At 44.4% G+C, this 20,000-nt stretch overlaps 1 protein-coding gene across 3 annotated transcripts in view; it reads left to right on the top strand.

Annotated features, from left to right (window-relative positions):
- The window catches only part of CEP131 (centrosomal protein 131), a 1,433,457-nt gene that overhangs the window by 999,124 nt on the left and 414,333 nt on the right, over positions 1 to 20,000 (top strand). The gene's annotated exons all lie outside the window — the stretch shown is intronic.

The following is a 20,000-nucleotide window of genomic DNA, read 5'->3' as shown; positions in this document are numbered from 1 at the left end:
GCCTCTATGCCTAAAAAACAGATGATCAAAATGGCTGAAGACCTTATTACCTTGATCAGGGGTACCCATCCCCTCCAGATAAGAGGCCTATGCAAGACACTGATTATGAATCTTCAGATCAGGTTTTTATTTCTTCTGATTCCTCTTCTGATCAGGAATTATATATGCCTCCCTGTGAGGATTCTGATGCTGAGGAAGTCTATTCCATCTGCATCTCCTCCTGATGATTATTCATTTGGAGAAACCTTGCATACTTTGAGGGAGCATTTTCACTGAGAGAGTCAAGACTTCTCAGAATCAAAAAAGAGGCTCAGGGATTTCCTTCTTCTCCCTCAGCACAAGCCTTTAACCATTCCCCCTGTTTTAGACATTGTGGATGATGTGTTTTTGGAGTCAAGCTTGACCCCTGACTCCTTACCTCCGGCTCCCAGTAAGCCTGACATGTATTACAGAGTCCACAACTCACATAAATTTGTATTTAGAAACCCTGCTGCTGATCCTGAAACTATTTCACAGGGTCCAAAGGGAGTTAAGGCCTCAACAGCAAAAAACCCTACCCCCTCTGACAGAGATTCCAGGGCACTGGACAGATGGGGGGAAAAAAGGTTTATACATCTGCAACTTTGGCAATCAGGGCCTTAAATTGTCAGTTTCATATGCTTAAGTACCAACAACATGTTATGGGATTGCTGAAACAGAAAATGATGTTGATTTTACAATGTGCAAAAAATAAAGAATTGCAGGAATTATTGCATGCAGCTGAACAAGTTGGAAAGCATACTTTGCAATGTGGTTTTGATTCTTTAAAGGCCTCCTTGCAGGGCCGCAGTTACTGTATCTGTGATTAGGAGGCATGTTTGTTTAAAGGAACAAAATTTGCCTGATCATGTTAAAGCTAAATTGCTAGATGCACCTTTACAGCATGATTCTCTGTTTGGTATTAAGGCGGAAGAGGTTTTAAAACAAAAGGAAGACAAAGCTAAGTCTATGCAAACTGTTAAAGATTTCTTACAAGTTCAGCCACCAAGATTCAGTAGACACTAGCCTACAAAAAATTGGTCTTTTCCTGTGTCAGACAGAGCTCAAATGGGCAAATCCAGATGCCCTAAGGGTTCCAGGTACCAGGCTCAAGACTCATACAGGTCAAAGCAATGGGCCGCATCCACCTCCAAATCTGGAGGAGATAAAGCGCAAACCTACAGAAAGCAATCCCAATGACTTCCCTCTGCCTACACCAAGCACTTATCTTTGGCAGCACCCATAGGGGGGAAATTAGCACTTTTTGCTCAAAATTGGCAGTTAATAACCCAGGACAAGTGGGTACTAAACATCGTATCACAGGGATACAGATTCCATTTCCACACTATGCCAATGACAAATGGTTGGCCAGATCTGCCAAAAAATCAATAGGCAGAGGCACAGAAACAGGTTACGTCCCTCATGGATATGGGGGCCATTCAGACAGTACCAGAACAAGAAAAAGGACAAGGTTTTTACTCAAGACTGTTCTTGGTACCCAGAAAGGACAAGGCCTGGTGGCCAATACTGGATTTATCGATTTTGAACACATACCTGGACATTCCAAAATTCAAAATGCTCACTTTGCAGCAGCTTCTGCCCATGCTGGGCAAGAATGCTTGGCTGGTGACTTTAGACCTAAAAGAGGCATACCTGCATGTCCCAATAAGACAGTCGTGCAGAAGATACCTCAGATTGAAGGCTGGCTTAATGCATTACCAATTCTCTACACTGCCATTTGGCTTATCTACTGCGCCCAGGGTCTTTACAAAGTGCCTGGCACCAGTAATTGCTTTTTGCAGACAAAGAAGTATTTAAATATATCCTTACTTGGACAACTGTCTCATTCAAGCAGAGAACAAGGACACTCTTCTACGACACCTGGTGTTTGTGAAAAGGCTTCTAACATGCCTAGGGTACACAATAAACGAAAAGAAATCACAGCTGGTACCCTCTCAAAAGATAACATTCCTGGGTGCAAGCTTGAATACAACTGCCCAGATGGCTTACTTCATGCCAGACAAACAAAGGCAACTGACTACGTACTTCAAACTGATGGCAACAAAAACCCAGTCTTTTGCAAGACAAATTCTGCAGGCTCTGGGCTTTATGGCATCCTGCATCCTACTAATTCCATATGCAAGACTGCATATGAGGAAACTTCAGTAGTACCTAAAATGTTTATGGAGTCAACATTCGCACAGTCTGGAAACAATGATTCCTCTCATTCCTTGCCTGCAACAGGAGTTTCTATGGTGGGCAAAGGCCTGTCACCAAAACATGGGACGGCTCTTCACTCTACCCCCTGCCAGCCAAACCTTAACAACAGACGCATCAGATTATGCCTGGGGGGCCCACAAGGAAGATGCATTCAGGGCATATGGGCACCAAATCAAATGCATCTACATATCAACCAGAAAGAGATGCTAGCTGTTCAGAATGCACTAACTGCCTTCAAGGACACTTCATCCAGGACAACTATTGATAAAGACGGACAACACCGCAGTCATGTGGTATATAAACAACCAAGAGGGCACACACTCATCATACCCCCTTTGCAGATTAGCCATGGCACTGTGGAACACAGCTTTGACCTACCAAATACATCTTCAAGCTCAATTCCTGCTAGGAAAACAAAACACTCTGGCAGATGATTTAAGCAGAAACCTTATGGATCCACACGAGTGGAAACTAAATCCACAAGTCTTCAGCATGATAACAGAGAAATGGGGGAGCCCAGACATAGATCTATTTGCCTCTCCTCAAAATTATCAACTGAAAAGATTCTGCACAAGGACTTATCACAGACAAGCATGGAAAGTGGACGCCCTATCCTTCAGTTGGAAAAACCTATCAGTTTACGCCTTTCCTCCTCTGCCTCTTCTACCCAAGGTCCTCCTAAAAGTCAGACAAGAGAAGCCAAAGATGATATTAATTGCCCCGGACTAGCCCCGCCAATTTTGGTACCCAATCCTAAGGAACTTGTCTCAATACCCAGCTTGGACCTTGCCTCAAAAACCACAACTACTGTCCCAGCAAAACAATCAGATCCTGCACAATCATCTACAGACTCTGAACCTGGCAGCATGGCTAATCCTGTAATCATACAAACGACACCTCTCAGTAAACCTGTGATGGATATCATTTTGGAAACCAGAAGGCCTAGTACTAGAAAATCTTATGCTGACAAATGGAAGAGATTCTGTGCTTGGAATCGAGCACAAGGAACTGATACAGCAGAACCAAATATTCCTCAGATATTACAATACTTAACTGATATGCTTGACAAAGGCCTATCTTTCTCATCAATCAAAATCCATGCCTCTGCCATTTCAGCTCGTTACAATACAGAGCCACCAATCTTTTCTCATCCTTTACTAAAGCAGTATCTTAGAGGAGCCAAAAGTTTAACGCCTCCTAGAAGATCACCATTACCTGCATGGGACCTCAATTATGTGTTGGAAAAGCTCACCCTGCCTCCATTTGAACCAGCTGCTACTGCTGATATAAAGTTCTTATCATGGAAGACAGCTCTGCTACTAACAATTACTTCAGCAAGAAGAGTTTCAGAGCTACAGGCCCTCATGGCTATAGAGCCTTTTATCATATTTTACCCAGACAGGGTGTCTCTTGAGGACAAATCCTACTTTTATGCCTAAGGTAATTTCCAGTGTGACTCTTAACCAAACAATTCATCTGCCAACTTTTTGTCCAAATCCGCAGAACAAAGGGGAGAGAATTCTGCATTCCTTGGACATACACAGACAGCTAAGATTCTACTTGAGCAGGGCTAAAGCTCTAAGAAAAACTGAGCAATTACTAGTGTCATATGCTGCAGGATCAGAAGGAAAGGCTATTTCAAAGCAGACAATTTCAAAGTGGATAAGCCATTGCATCTGTTTCTGCAACTTACACCATGGCAAACCTGTGCCCAAGGGCATTAGGTCTCACTCCACCAGAGCTGCAGCTACTTCAGCAGCCTATCTCAGAGGAGTACCAACCAAGGACATTCTAGAGGCTGCTACTTGGAGTTCTGTTCAGACCATTACAAAGCATTACCATTTGCCTCTCTACTCTAAGTCCAGGGCAGGCTTTGCCACTGCAGTGCTGCAGGGTCTTATAGCCTCACTAATGCTGTTTAGCTCCAGCCTCCCAACCATAGCTTTGGGATTCTACCCAAATGTAATGACTGCAACAGTGAAACATGAAGAACATAGTACAGTTGTGTACACTTACCATAAATGTAGATGTTGGAGTGTATTCACTGTTGCAGTCCAGGTTACTCTCCCGCCATCCCCCTGTCATTCTACAGTTTATCTTTCCTTCTCTATCTTCTACAACCTATGTGGTGTATTTGCTTGTAGATGAAGGCAAAGTTTATATTGATGCATGTATATATATAAATTTTTATAATATTGCTACCTTTTTGGGGGCACCTGACATAGAGGGCAAGAAAAACTAAAGAAAATGGCGTCGGCTGCATGTTTTATACCCCTGACGACCTGATGTCATGGAAGAGAAGACAGCAACCGACGCAGGACCCAAGACTTTGGAATTCAGGCCAACTGAGGGCAACCTGCCAGCAGATTACCCAAATGTAATGACTGCAACAGTGAATACACTTGAACATCTACATTTATGGTAAGTGTACACAACTGTACTTTACTACCCACAACTTCTTCTCTGGTTGATAAAAATATGCCTGACCTGTGTATAAGACTAAAAAGCCTAAAAACATTTTAACTGCTTGTATCTTACTATCCATATCCATATAACAAACCTTCCATTTTCTCAGTGTTTGTATTATCTTTATTTAGTCTCTTCCCACATGACCTTCGCTGCCACACTATAATCAGTTTCAATCCATACTTCTAAATATTTCATTTTATCATGTCTCCATAAATATGGGTATTCCTGAACCAGTTCAAGGGTGGATTCGTAATTTATCGCTATTGCCTTTGTTTTACCTTCATTAATTTTGTATCCTGAAAAGATCTGAAACTGTCTCAAAATGTTCCACAACACTGTAATGTCTTTTTCTGGTTTTGTTAGGTACAAAATTATATCATCTGCAAATAGAGACAGCTTTTCTTGACTACCATGCCAGTTATATCCTTGAATTTCTGAGTCCCTTATTTTCTTTGCTAGTGGTTCTAAATATAATGTAAATAGTAAAGGGGAAAGAAGACACCCCTGCCTGGTTCCTCTGCTCAAGCAGAAATTATCAGAGAGGACCCCACCCACTTAAATTTTCACCTCCGATCCATCATATATTCTCCTAATCAAGCTTATAATTTTTTTCAGGAAATGCAAATGCGTCCAGTTCCCTGCTCATTAAGTCCCATCTTACTCTGTCAAATGCTTTCTCTGCATCAAGACCCACCAATAAAAATGGTGTTTTCTTACATTCTGCTTCTTCTGGATCATCAGTGTTCTGTTAATGTTGTCAGATATTTGCCGCTCCCCCAGAAAGCCACACTGATCCGTAGCTATCAGTTTTGGCATTACTTTTGCCATTCTTTTAGCCATTATAGACATGAACACATAATCATGGTTTAGTATTGAAATAGGCCTGTATGAAGCTGGAACTGATGGATACTTACCCTCTTTAGGTATTACAGCTACCACTGCTTTCTTCCAGGATGGTAGATTTGAGATGCATGGCTAGGCTTAAAAAGGCCCTTGTGGTCGTTAGGCTAGTAAACACCTATGAACCTAGTACTTCTCCTCTTAAGATATTGTTAAACAAAACCGTCCAGATCTTTATCAGTTTTTTCCCTCCTAGCTTCCAGATTTCCACAGGAATACCATCCATTCCTGGGGACTTCCTTATAGATTGGTTATACATCACAATTTTCATCTCATCTCATCTCCTACCCTAACTGTCAGTAATTGAGCTTCATCTACCTATAACCTTGGCAAATTTAATTCTTCCATAAACATTTCCATTTGTATCTTTTCTTGATTTTCGTATTTCTCTGCTTTATAGAGACTCTCATAGAATTTCCAAAATATTTCTAATACCTGTACAGAAACTCTTGTTACCTGCTTTGTTATAGGTTCCCTAAGTTTGGCGACAGCCCTTTCCACTTTCTGTTGCCTGTGTCTTTGTGCTAAAAGTTTTTTTTGCTCTAGTGTTATTATCAAAAAACAGTTGCTTAATAGCAATCTTTCTAAGTTTATGCATATTATCAAGGTGTAATCCCTTATTTTCTGCCTAGCATTCTGCAGTTGATCCTTGTCTTGTTCTTTGAGATTCCCCCTATTCTGCAATACTTTCACATTTGTCAGGCCCTCTAAATAATTCTTGTTACTTTTTAACCATAGCCCCCTTTCTTTTATTTCCACCCTATTTTTTAAACTCCACTTCAATTTTATCCCACTGCTTAGCTATATTTTCAGAATAAATTTCTATCCTCTTTAACATCTCCTGAGTAATCTCAACTACCCATTCCTTAACAGATAGGTGGGAAAGCACCAATGTCTCATTTTTATTTTATCGCCCTGCATTTTTATTTTAGCTGTTATTGGCGCATGATCTGAAATAGTTATTGGGTGGGTATCAAGACCTTCAGTTAAATGCACATGCTCCTGTGAAATAAATTCTGTGTAGCCTAGCCTAGTTTTTATATCTTGTGGAATAATATGTAAATTCACTCTGAAGTCCTGTTACTGAATTTATATCTTCCATGCCAAATGTTTTCATAAAGTTCTTCAAAAATCTACTCTCCTTTGTTATATTTTCCCTTCTGGGCCCCCAGACACATTTTCACTGCTACAAAACAAGTTCCAGTCCCCACCCATAAGTAATATTCCTTGCTGAAAACTGATTATTTCTCCTGCAGTTTTCTTAAGCTGCATTACAGCATTTTAGATAGAATATAAATACATGCCATTGTAATCCTCCTCCCTTGTCAGTAGCCCCTTAACACTACAAATCTAACATTATCTTTTTTATCTTCTTCTATCATTGTCAGAGCTCCTCTTGCAATTAATATAAGTGCTCATCTTTTCCTTACTGCTAGGTATTCTGCTGAATAGCCATCCTGTAAACATTTCTTTATCAAATTCCCATGTTCAGTTCTTTCTAAGTGAGTCTCCTTTAACATAGTTATTTGCAGTCTACATGTTGTAATGTAGTTCACTACTCTTTCTTGTTTACATTTATCTGTGAGGCCATTTACATTTAAAGACATTAAAGAAAGCATCATTGTATTAAAAAGTTATTATTCCCACCTTTTTTGTTAAATGCCTAGTTCCAGCTTTTGTGTTACATGCATACACTGTTTGGCAGATTGAACTTTTATACATTTGTTTCTTGTTATATACATTTGAGCCTATGTTACATCTTATAAAACATTTTTGTTTTCTTGAAAGCCCTCAAAAAAAAAAAAAAAAACAATACCCCCCCTAAAACCTATTAACTTAAACACACAAAACTATGTACACCTTCAAATACTGAAGTTTTACCCTTCTAATAGGAACAAAAGTCCCAAACTGACAGCCACACTCATAGACTTGAGTTAACCTAAAAGGAAGGTCATCCATTCTAAGATGGATGGTGCACCCTGTGTTTCTACTAAGTGCTGATTGGTTTCATCTTATCTTTATAGCTCTCCCAAGTTTTTGAATTTCTCCAAATCTTTTGGGTTTCTAATATGATGGGAATGGACCCCATTCCTAAGTCAGAGTACGATTAAAGTTAATGAAATTAGTATTGCTTCACTCTGTGATGTCAGAAAACGTGCTCTTCACAGCACCAGCAGTGTGCCTAGTAATGACTCCTTCAATAATTCATATGGAGTTGCGTGTATTGGTAGCTTATTTAAATATGATGGTAGACTCTTTTATAAGACCCGTTGCTCCTACTACAATTGGAATTGTCTGGGTATCCATCTTTCACATTGCTCTCATTTCCGCTTGCAGATCCTGGTATTTTATAATCTTGTGTCTCTCTGTACGCAGGACACTGTAATCACTGGGTGTGGCAATTTCACTGATCAATGCTGTTCTTGTCTTCTTTTCTTGGACTACTATATCTGGTTTTCTAGCATCTATCTTTTTGAACTGCTGGTAATGAATGATCCCATGTGATGAAAACTTGATCATTTTGTATGATGCTTTGTGGCTCATGTTTCCAGTGCTTCTCAGCCACTTCGAAACCATAATGTTTGCACAATCCCCAGTGCAACAGTCTTGCCACACTATTGCACCATTCAGTGTACAGGCCCTCTGCCATTAGTGTATCACAGCCAGCAATGAGGTGTGCGACGGTTTCCAGTTTGGTTTTACAAAACCTACATTTATCTGTTTCTCCCACATGTTCAATGGACTTTGTAAACCAGCGTGTACGTAGACCATTGTCTTGGGCTGCCAATATTAACCTTTCATCTCTTGGTTTAAATTCACCTCTCCTTAACCATTCCTGCATTCATTCCTGATCAACATGAGGTTCTTCCAGAGGTTTTCTATACTTGCCACTGTATTTATGATTGTTCCACCTTTCTTGCCTTTTCATCTGGTCCTTCACCTTATATTCTTTTTGTTTTTTGTCACATTCAGTTGCTGTCTGACTTTTGTCAACTTCTGGTTTGATTTCCATTCCTGCTTGACGGCGATAAGCTTCTGCTAGGTTAAGCGTAGAAGTCATCTTAGATTTATTCTCCTCATGTTTCAAAAGTTTCACTACATTTGAGTTTCTTGATGTCAGCAGATATGTGTGAAGTCCCACGATTGCAGATCTGTACATGTAATCAATTTCAAGGAGGCCCATCCCTCCTTCGGAACGGGGAATATATAATCTTGGTATGCACTGATTTTTATAGATCATCTGGTGAGCATGAAGCGTCCTTCTTGTTTTAATATCTAATCTATCCAACATGTTTTGAGGCCAATCAATCACTCCAAAACTGTAAGTTAGGACAGGCAGAGTAAATTGGTATATGAAGTAGTTTACTTCATTTGATCTTCAACCTATGGTATTGGATCCGTAATGTATCCAAGCCGGAATCTTCACAAGCATCTGCTCTGAGCTCCAAGCTCCTCCTCCTACCCATAATACACAACCACTACCTTCCAACCTTCAGATCTCGTTTGTCACGGCTTTGTAGCGCATCGTGATCCTTGAGCTCCAGGTTGTGAGTAGATTTTTGAAGTGTTTTTCCCCTGTTTCTTAGTGTTCAGTGTGTGTGAAGACAAGTGTGTTGCTGGTAGTGTAGGTCTCCTGCCTTCCTCCCCCTCACTGGTGCGAGTGTAGGTACTTTTCCAGGTAGTTCTGTCGTAGTTAGACTTTTCCCCTTCCCCCTCAGCCTTTTGTGTGCTTGTGGTTTTGACTGTGTGGCATGGGGAGAGTGTATTTAAAAATCCCTTTTTTGTTTCTTGGGACTGGCTATGGCTGATCTCCCAAAACAAGTCTTCAAAAGATGCACTGAGTGTGGTCACAAACTGTCGCCTGCTGACGACCACACTCTTTGTGTTCTTTGGATGCTGCCCATCTATCAACGGACTGCAGTATTTGCGTGGGTTTTAACCTGTGAGCCCTTAAAGACCGTAGGGCTAAACTTATGATGAAGGGCCTGCTCCCTTCTACGGAGGTGGCCACCTCCACTTCTGCTTCGGTCACAGCTGTGACCACCTCTCCTTTGACTCCCGCCCTTACTTCTCCACCCTCCTAGGCTGGGAATCATCCTCCTGCCTCTAAGCCTGTGGAGGGAGAGCGTAGAAAGGGCAGAGAGAAGGAAAGAGAGCATAGGAGTGACAAGAGGAAGAGGTCCCCGGACCTTTCAGCTCCAACTGGGCCACCCCCCAAACTTCAGACTAGGCACCGACCTGACTCCCCTCGACTCCGATCTCATAGGTTTTCTCTGGAGTTGGAGGAGCCCAGGCCATCTTCTAGAGCTTCGGTTCTTCGACCCACCAGGTCAGATTCAGTGGCTTCATTGCAGTCTACCAGCAGTCTCTCAGAAGCTGACATTTATAAGATGATGTGGAGATTTATTCGCACACAAATTCAGATGGGAGTCTTGCCGGCCCCCTCTCCCTCTGGAAGGGGGAGCTCGCTTCCCTTCTTTACACCTATATGTCCTTCTCCAATCCGATTCCCGGTTTCGGAGTACATGGATCCAAGAGTTCCCCTAGTGAGGGGTTGGTGCTGATGATACCTGTTTCCTTGATGCCGGCAGCTGCCGATCCGAGTGGCTCTCGGAGACATGACCTGGGTGTCAGATCAGAGGGGGTGGAGTTTTTACTGTCGGCTGCAACCTTGTCGGGTTATGGCCACCTCCCCGGCACTCTGTCTAATTCAGGCCTGGCTACGATTCACGCATCAGATCCGTGGAGAGCAATTCCCTTACTGGTGTCCCAGGAAGCTCGCTCTGCTTCGGCGTTCAGTGAGTCAAGGCCTCTGATTATATCTTCAGACCCCCCCCCCCCAAAAAAATCCCTCTGCTTTGTGTGTGAATCCCGTCATTTTATCACAGGAATAGCCCATGCTCGAGAAGCCCCAGGGGGTTTCCCTTGAGGAACAACAAATAGTTTGCAAGCTGACCATGAGTCTAAGATGATGGATCGTCTAGGGAAGCAGGTTTAAGCATTAGCAACCTTTTCTATCAGGGCGTTGAACTATCTGGCCCATGTTACTTGACTACCTGATTAAGGAACTGGCTGAGTCTCTCCCAAAGTCCATGTCGCAGGAGGACAGGGCTACGTTTTCCATGAGGATGGCTACCTTGACAGCAGTTTCTAATATGCCTATGCGACTCCTCTCATGTGCAACCGAAGGAGCGGCTAGGGTGGCTGGGTCTGGCATTTCCATGAGGCGTAATGCTTGGCTCAGATTGTGTCAGTTCACGGGACCCTTCAAGCTGTCTTTTGCGAATGCCCCATATGACAGCTCTTCCCTCTTTGGTAAGACCAGCCGTGACCTTGGTCCAGAGTGAGAAAGAGGGGAAGACACTGTCTGCCATCAGAATCCGCTTCTCAAACCCTCAAAGATCCTTTTTCCGGAATCATCAGGGGCAAAAGAAGATGTGGTTCTGGAAGTCTCAGTATTCCCGGGACACTCGGGGCTCTTCTTCCCCTAGAGGCAGAGGGGCCAGGACAGATGCCGGTCGAGAGGCAGAGGGGGTCCGAGGAATTTTGGGTCTCGAGGACCCTGAGGGGTTGCCCCACTGCTCTGCTCTGGATGCAGTCAGGGGTCACCTGTCGTTGCACCTGGCGGCATGGGCGTCCATGTCATCAGAGTATTGGGTGCTTCAGATAATTTACAGACGCTATTCAATCCCATTTATGGTTCTCCCTACACCTTACAAACACCTCACAGATGTACCACCCGCACAAAGGGAGGCAGTAGCACTAGAGATTTCCAAGCTGCTAAAGAAATGAGCCATTGAACCCATCCCCCTAGATCAGTCCGGATCGGGCATCTACTCCAGGTTCTTTTTGGTGCCAAAAAAGATGGGGGACTTGAAGCCTATTCTGGACCTGTCTACTCTGAACCTGTCAGTTGCCAAAGAGAAGTTCTGGATGGTCATCTTACAGTCCATCCTGCCGTACCTGCAAGAGAGCGACTGGATATGCTTATTCAACCTCCAGGAAGCCTACTATCACATAAAGATGCACAGAACCTCCAGGAGGTTTCTCCGCTTCTGGCTAGGAGCCAGTCATTATCAGTTTTGAATCCTACCCTTTGGTCTCACCACAGCCCCCAGGGTGTTCACCAAAGTGATGGCAGTAGTAGCTGCTCACCTGAGGCTTCAGGGGATGCAGTTCTACCCTTACCTGGACAATTGGCTCCTTACTGCTCCCACCAAGCATCTACTTTGTCGGACCAGAGACTATTTCCTATATCTTGCACACTATCTAGGGATTACAATCAGCACAGCCAAATCTCTTCTGGACCCTGTCCATGGTATAGAATACATAGGAGCATGGATAGACACATTACAGACAAAGTTTTCCTGACCTCGGAGAGAGTTCAAAATTTAAGGATGCATGTTGCTTTCATTTACCGATCTCATCTTCCCTCAGCAGAGTTGGTTTTAAAGACCCTAGGTTCTATGGCAAGCAACGATAACACTTCTACCATGTGCTCGCTTACATATGCGAGTACTACTGTGGACTCTAGCGGTGTAATGGTCTTTGTTGGATCTTCCACTGTCGCATTCGATACACATAAGCAAAGACAGCAGGTTGTCACTTCTGTGGTGGATGCAGTCTTCGGAAATCTTGAAAGGATGACCTTTTGTTCCAGCCCCTGCCCAAGCCACATTGACCACAGACGCCTCCCAGCTGGGGGAGGGGCATTGTTCGGGAAGGACAGTCCAAGGCATGTGGTCCCTGATCGAGACCAGTTTGCCTATAAACGTTCTGGAGATGAGGGTGGTCCTTTTAGCGTTGCAGGCCTTTCATGCCTTTCTACCTCTGGGAACCATTGCAATCCAGTCAGGTAACATGTCGGTGGTCTGGTATATCAACAAACAGGGAGGTACCAGATCTTACCCACTTTGTCGCGAGGCCATGAGAGTTTGGGAATGGGCGATCTCCACAGGTCGTTTTCTGGTAGCAACGCATATTCCGGGGCGGTCTAACATTCTGGCAGACAAACTAAGCCGGACTAATCTGATGCCTTACTAGTGGTATCTGAATCCTTCAGTAGCGGAGCAGATCTTTCTAGAGTGGGGTCGGCCTTGCTGCGATCTCTTTGCATCTCCTTCCAATGCGAAGTGCAGCGAGTTCTTCACTCTGAACCCCCCTGCCAGGCGAGTACCCCAGAGACGCTCTAGTCCATGTTTGGCCTCCCGGTCTTCTTTATGCTCATCCCCTTGTACCCCTTATTCCAAAGTTCCTACAGAAGGCTTGTTGACTGGGGAGCAAGGTGATCCTCATTGCCCCATTTTGGCCTCGCCAGGTATGGTTTCCCTTCCTGTGGTCTCATCTTCTAGCTCCTCCTTGGAACTTGGATCCCATTCAGGATCTTATTTCTCACCCCTCGAGGGTCCCTCATCCCAATCTGGACAGTCTAAAGCTCACAGCTTGGCTGCTCCAGTTACCTTAATTGCTAGGACTCCTGGATTGTCTTCTTTGGTCAGGCCTATTCTTTTGGCAGCTCATAAGTCGTCCACCAGGAAGATTTATCACAACAAGTGGAAGCGTTTTTCCTTTTGGGCCTCTCAAAGGAGTTTAGATCCTTTCACGGCTCCCATTCCGGCTATCCTTGGCTTTTTGGCAAATATTTTTCAACAAGGGGCTAGCTCATCTACGGTCAAGGTTCAACTAACCACCATTTCTCATTTTCACATCGGTGAGAACTCTGCTTCTTTGGCCTCTTCCAGATTGTGCAAAGCCTTTATCCAAGGTACCTTCCTCTTACGTCCTCCGGTCAAAGATCCCATCCCACCATGGGATCTTACTATGGTACTACAAGCATTGGTTGTCCCTCCATTTGAACCTGCAGCAACTGGAGATCTTAAGTTTTTGTCTTGGAAGACAGCCTTGCTAGTGGCTGTCACCACAGCTAGGAGGGTTTCAGAACTTCAGGCATCTGTCAAAGTCCCATACATGGTTTTCCATAAGGACAGGGTTTCTCTTCGTACAAATCCTTATTTTCTCCTAAAAGTAGCATCTGAGGTTAATATCAATCAAACCATCAATTTACCTGTTTTCTTTCCAAATTTTACAAACAAAATTGAATACAAGTTGCATTTGTTGGATGTTCATAGACAGTTATGGTTCTATTTGCACAGGACCAAATCTTTTTGTAAATCTGACCAGTTGTTTGTGTCCTTTTTTAGGTAAACTTATTTCCAAAGTGACCATTGCCAGGTGGATCTCTCTATGTATCCTTCATATCTACAAGGATAAAGGTTTGTCTCCTCCAGGTCAGGTTAGAGCTCACTCGACAAGGTCCATGGCTACTTCTGCGGCTTTTTGGTTGAGAGTATTCTTAGACAACATTTGTTCTGAGGCTTCTTGATTCTCATCTCATACCTTTATTTCTCACTATAAATTGGATTTGATTTCTCGAAGGAGAGGATCCTTTGGTTCCGCGGTGCTCCGGAATATCCTTCCATGAGGACCACCCAGGTGTTTAGTAGCTGGGGACTCTGTCCCACAGGTTGAAGGTCAAATGAAGTAAACTACTTCAGCTAAAGAAGTTATGTACTCACGTACGTACGTACGTACGTACTCACGTACGTCACTTATGTACGCTTTTGCGTGATTTAGCGCGGAGTTGCCCATAGAGCACCATCGGGCAGCGCCGGTTAAACAAGGTTAAACTATTTCTGGCTCCGTAAAGTCTGCTCTTCAATTTTTCCCTTAGAACTTCTCTACTTGCAATCTAAACAGTCTATTCTCTATCTCAAAAGCTCAGCACTTGCTCCTAAAGCATTTTTATATAGGTAAAGTACTTGTATACTAAACAAAGTACTACATTAGCCTAGAATCCCCTTGAGTACCCATTTCCCTATAGGTCCCTTCTGACTCAGTTACACAGCAAACTTTTTCGCTTTTTCTAGCATGTCAAGGGTCAGTTGCTAGCGCCCTCTCCTGTTCAGCTGGTGAATCTGGGCATCTTGAGGCAATGTTACAATTGCCTCATGTACACAGACAACCCACTCCTTCTCCCACAAAACACAAATACATGTGAGAGATGCAACTATATAGCCAAACTGGAGGCTGAGCTCTCTCAACTCAGGACTGGCAAGACCAGACAGGAGGAGAAGGAAACCACGCACACCACAAACCCAGTTTCACATAGAACTATCACAACTGCAAAACAAACACATAAACACACAAAGACATACTCGGAGGCACTGATCAAAAATCTACCAAAATTACAGAGGCCTCCAAAGCAGACACCCAAGCAACTGCCACCTCAAGACATAAGACATGCAACACATAGTTCTCAAAGTCAGTGTGCTAAACAGTCACAGCCCTTAAGGCCAAACACAATGCCAGACACACTTGTTATAGGTGACTCCATAGTCAGACACACTGACGTCCCACTCACCAGACTGAACAAGGAAAAGATCACAGTAAGCTGCCTGTCAGGCGCTAGAATCCGCCACATAACACAAGCACTCAGGTCACTCCACAGCAAGTACAAGTATGACTCAGTCATTGTCCATGCCGGTGTGAACGACCTGAGACGTACCTCCCTGGACTACATGAAAAGAGACATAGAGGAGCTCTCAGATTATGTAGCCCAGGCCGGTATGACCCTGACCCTGAGCAGTATCCTACCCTCACCAAGAATGATGCCACAATACAGAGACAAAATGATCAGCTTTAATAATTGGCTTAATTACTGGTGTCATTCTAAGGGATCCAATGTCTGTCTGCCTGGGATGACATGCTTGACAAGCCACGCTGCTTCAAGGGACGGCTTGCACCTGTCACCCTGGGCTTCCGGATATTGGCAAAGGCTCTTGCCACCCCCATAGTGCCTTTTTAGGCAAGGCTCAAATGATAAACCTACCGCCTAGAAAACAAAAATGGAGAAAAACTAAGGGTAATACTGCTCAACGCCAGAAGTCTAAACCTCAAGATGCACGCCTCAAGCCCTCCTCAGTATGGAGAACATCGATGTCTGTGCTGTGACTGAAACCTGGTTCAAGGCTCCTGAGAGCACCCCAGCACTATCAGGTTATACCTCATATCATGCTCCGCCCCAAAATCCGGACCGAACCACAAAAGGAGGGGAGTATCCATATTCATAAAGGATACCCACACCTCCAGGTTAGTGGCAACGCATCTAAGCATCGGAGACCATCCAGGTGCAATTAACCATAGGTAAAACTGCCCTACAGTTTGTAACATGCTACAGACCACCTTCTCAAACTCAGGAAACCCACACAGCCTTCCTGAAGACACTGGAGAGTATGAATGTCTCTCCAAACACCATCATATTGGGTGACTTCAACTACCCAAACATAGACTGGGAACATTACTCAAGCCCCAACACCCTAGCCCAAAGGTTCCTTGAGTTCATAAACTCAAATGCTATGGAACAACTAGTCACCATTCCCACAAGAGGAGAAAATATACTAGACCTGATCATCACAAACATGGGGACAAAATGCTCCACACCGGAAGTATATCCCTCATTGGTGAGATCAGACCATAAATTAATCTCACTGGAGATCCACATCGCCCCCCCACCCCCAGCAAAAAGACCACAGTGAAGAACCCCTCAAAACCAAACCTCACACTTCTTAAGCCTGGAGTGGTATCCTTCAAGGCCCCGAGCCAGTGGAAACCACAACCCACGCTGCTGAAACCCTTACAAATGCCTTCTACGAGCACCTCCAGGAATGTATGGATCAAGCAATCCCTAATAAAATCAAGACCCTTTCCACCAAAGGCAGGCGCCGGTCTGGTGGACTCCAGCCATAAACAAACTCTACAACAAGAGGAGAAAGCTACTACATGACAGAGCAAAATCCCTAAATGGGAAGGCATCTCTGATCAATACTAGCAAAAAACTATGATCACTCATAAAATCATCCAAGGCCAACTTAGAGAGAAAAATCGCTAATGACACAAAAGACAATCATAAAGCCTTCTTTAGCTATGTTAGAAACCTGGGTGGAAACTCCCAGATATGCTCAGAATTAGTCCAAAATGATAAAAAAATCACTGAACCCACAGACATTGCCAACATACTGGCAGACAGGTTCAGTGCAAATTTCTCTGCTCCCTCCCCCCCAAAAGGAGAAATATCTATCCCACCAGAGTCTAGCCTCCCAAACATCTCAGATGCCCAGGTGAGAGCTGCTCTCTCTAAAGCAAAGAACACAGCATCAATGGGACCGGACGGTGTCCCCGGCTGTGTGCTACACGAACTCAATGAGGAACTAAACCCACACATAAGGCTGCTGTTTAATCTTAGCCTTACTACAGGATACGTACCCAAAGAATGGCGTACGACAACTGTGGTCCCACTCCACAAAGGCGGTGCTTCTACAGACCCTGGAAATTACCGCCCCATAAGCTTGACGAGCCTTGTCTGCAAAGCTATGGAGAGGATCATAATGGAACTCATAAATAAAGACATTGGGGACCTACAGACACTGGATCATACCCAATTTGGCTTTGTCAAGGGCAGATCCTGCCTCTTGAACTTGGTCGACTTTTTCGAAACAGTCACTAAGGCCATTGATGAGGGTAAGGCAGTTCACACAGCCTACCTTGACCTAGCAAAAGCGTTCGACACAATACCCCACTCGGGCATCATAGAAAAGCTCACCAGCTTAGATGTAAACCCATATGTCACAAGATGGGTTGCAAACTGGCTCAAGGACAGAACACACAGGGTTAGAGTTGCTGGTGCCATGTCAGACTCTAAGCCGGTCACGAGCGGTGTCCCACAGGGCTCAGTCCTGGGCCCCTCTTGTTCGGCATTTATTTTTCTGAAGTGCAGGCAAACATAGGGGATTGTGGCTGACAAAATTTGCAGATGACTGCAAACTGGGCACCATAATTGACACTCCATCAGACACAGACATCCTCCAGAAAGGTCTCATAGAAATGGATAACTGGTGCCAGAGCCATGGCCTTAAGCTAAATGCCAAAAATGTATAGTCATACCCTTTGGGAAAAACAAGGTAACCCTAATTACCACATAGGTGGTAATCCATTAAACACGGAAGAAGTTATCAGGGACCTGGGGACCCAAGTTGACAGTAACCTCTCTTTTGACACTCACATTGCCAAAGTGGTTAGGAAGACCTTCTACATTGCCCACCTGATCATGAAGGGATTCACATCCAGATCAGGAGAGGTCATTGTACCCCTGTACTCTTCACTTATCAGACCAATGATTGAGTACAACACCCCATTCGGAATGTACCTTACCCGACACCTGCAGCAGTTGGAAAGACCCCAAAAGTTCCTCACCAAAAGGATAAAGGGGCTCAAACGTATGCCATACGATGCCCGACTGAAGAAACTCCAGCTCTATTCAGTCGCATACCGTCTGCTCAGAGGTGATCTGTGCCTGACATACAAGGCCATGTCCAACCCGGAATTAATGGACATGCTCCACCTCATAAAATCCAAATCCACCAGAGCCACGAGAGCAAGAGACTTAAACCTCAACACGGATATAAATAGGACATGCTGGAGGGACAGATTCATCACCCAGAGACTCCCTACACTGTGGAACAGAATCCCAGTCCATGTGAGGCAGAGCCCTCACTGACTCTGTTCAAGAGAAATCTTGACGAGTGGATGGGAGATTGTAGGTTTACCCCGGGAATCATCTCTGTATCACTGCTGGACAGAGGCACAGCAAACTAATGGGTATAGTATTCTCATCCTAAGGGGTGGTGAAAGCCACACACACTCTGGCTAGGCTTATAAATGCCCTAGGGCAGATAGCCTAGTATGAACCTATGAACCTATGAACCTATAACTTTCCATCTGAGTAGTTCTAGTTCATTTGTCTTCAGCCGTCCCTCCCGTCTTCCCCCTGGCAGTACCATATGGACAGTGCTCATAGCTGGCATTTTGTGTGTGCAAGGTGTTCTGCATAGGGTTGTTTACTGTAGGGTGCAACAAACTCGATCTGAGGGTTGGAAGGTAGTGGTGGTGTATTACGGGTAGGGGGAGGAGGTTGGAGTTTGGAGCAGATGCTTGTAAAGTTGCTGGCTCAGATCCGTTATGGATCCGATACCACAGGTTGAAGACAAATGAAGTAGAACTACTCAGATGGAAAAGAGACATAGAGGAGCTCTCAGATTATGTAGCCCAGGCCGGTATGACCCTGACCCTGAGCAGTATCCTACCCTCACCAAGAATGATGCCACAATACAGAGACAAAATGATCAGCTTTAATAATTGGCTTAATTACTGGTGTCATTCTAAGGGGATCCAATGTCTGTCTGCCTGGGATGACATGCTTGACAAGCCACGCTGCTTCGCAAGGGACGGCTTGCACCTGTCACCCTGGGCTTCCGGATATTGGCAAAGGCTCTTGCCACCCCATAGTGCCTTTTTAGGCAAGGCTCAAATGATAAACCTACCGCCCTAGAAAACAAAATGGAGAAAAACTAAGGGTAATACTGCTCAACGCCAGAAGTCTAAACCTCAAGATGCACGCCCAAGCCCTCCTCAGTATGGAGAACATCGATGTCTGTGCTGTGACTGAAACCTGGTTCAAGGCTCCTGAGAGCACCCCAGCACTATCAGGTTATACCTCATATCATGCTCCGCCCCAAAATCCGGACCGAACCACAAAAGGAGGGGGAGTATCCATATTCATAAAGGATACCCACACCTCCAGGTTAGTGGCAACGCACGAAGCATCGGAGACCATCCAGGTGCAATTAATCATAGGTAAACTGCCCTACAGTTTGTAACATGCTACAGACCACCTTCTCAAACTCAGGAAACCCACACAGCCTTCCTGAAGACACTGGAGAGTATGAATGTCTCTCCAAACACCATCATATTGGGTGACTTCAACTACCCAAACATAGACTGGGAACATTACTCAAGCCCCAACACCCTAGCCCAAAGGTTCCTTGAGTTCATAAACTCAAATGCTATGGAACAACTAGTCACCATTCCCACAAGAGGAGAAAATATACTAGACCTGATCATCACAAACATGGGGACAAAATGCTCCACACCGAAGTATATCCCTCATTGGTGAGATCAGACCATAAATTAATCTCACTGGAGATCCACATCCCGCCCCCACCCCCAGCAAAAAAGACCACAGTGAAGAACTTCTCAAAAGCAAACTTCACACTTCTTAAGACTGGAGTGGTATCCTTCAAGGCCCCAAGCCAGTGGAAACCACAACCCACGCTGCTGAAACCCTTACAAATGCCTTCTACGAGCACCTCCAGGAATGTATGGATCAAGCAATCCCTAATAAAATCAAGACCCTTTCCACCAAAGGCAGGCGCCCGGTCTGGTGGACTCCAGCCATAAACAAACTCTACAACAAGAGGAGAAAGCTACTACATGACAGA

This window comes from Protopterus annectens, chromosome 10.part0 (assembly GCF_019279795.1).
Source record: "Protopterus annectens isolate FY-2018-M chromosome 10.part0, PAN1.0, whole genome shotgun sequence".
Taxonomy (NCBI): domain Eukaryota; kingdom Metazoa; phylum Chordata; order Ceratodontiformes; family Protopteridae; genus Protopterus; species Protopterus annectens.
The sequence above is the reverse complement of the archived record's forward strand: the minus strand, read 5'-3'. Positions and strand labels throughout refer to the sequence as shown.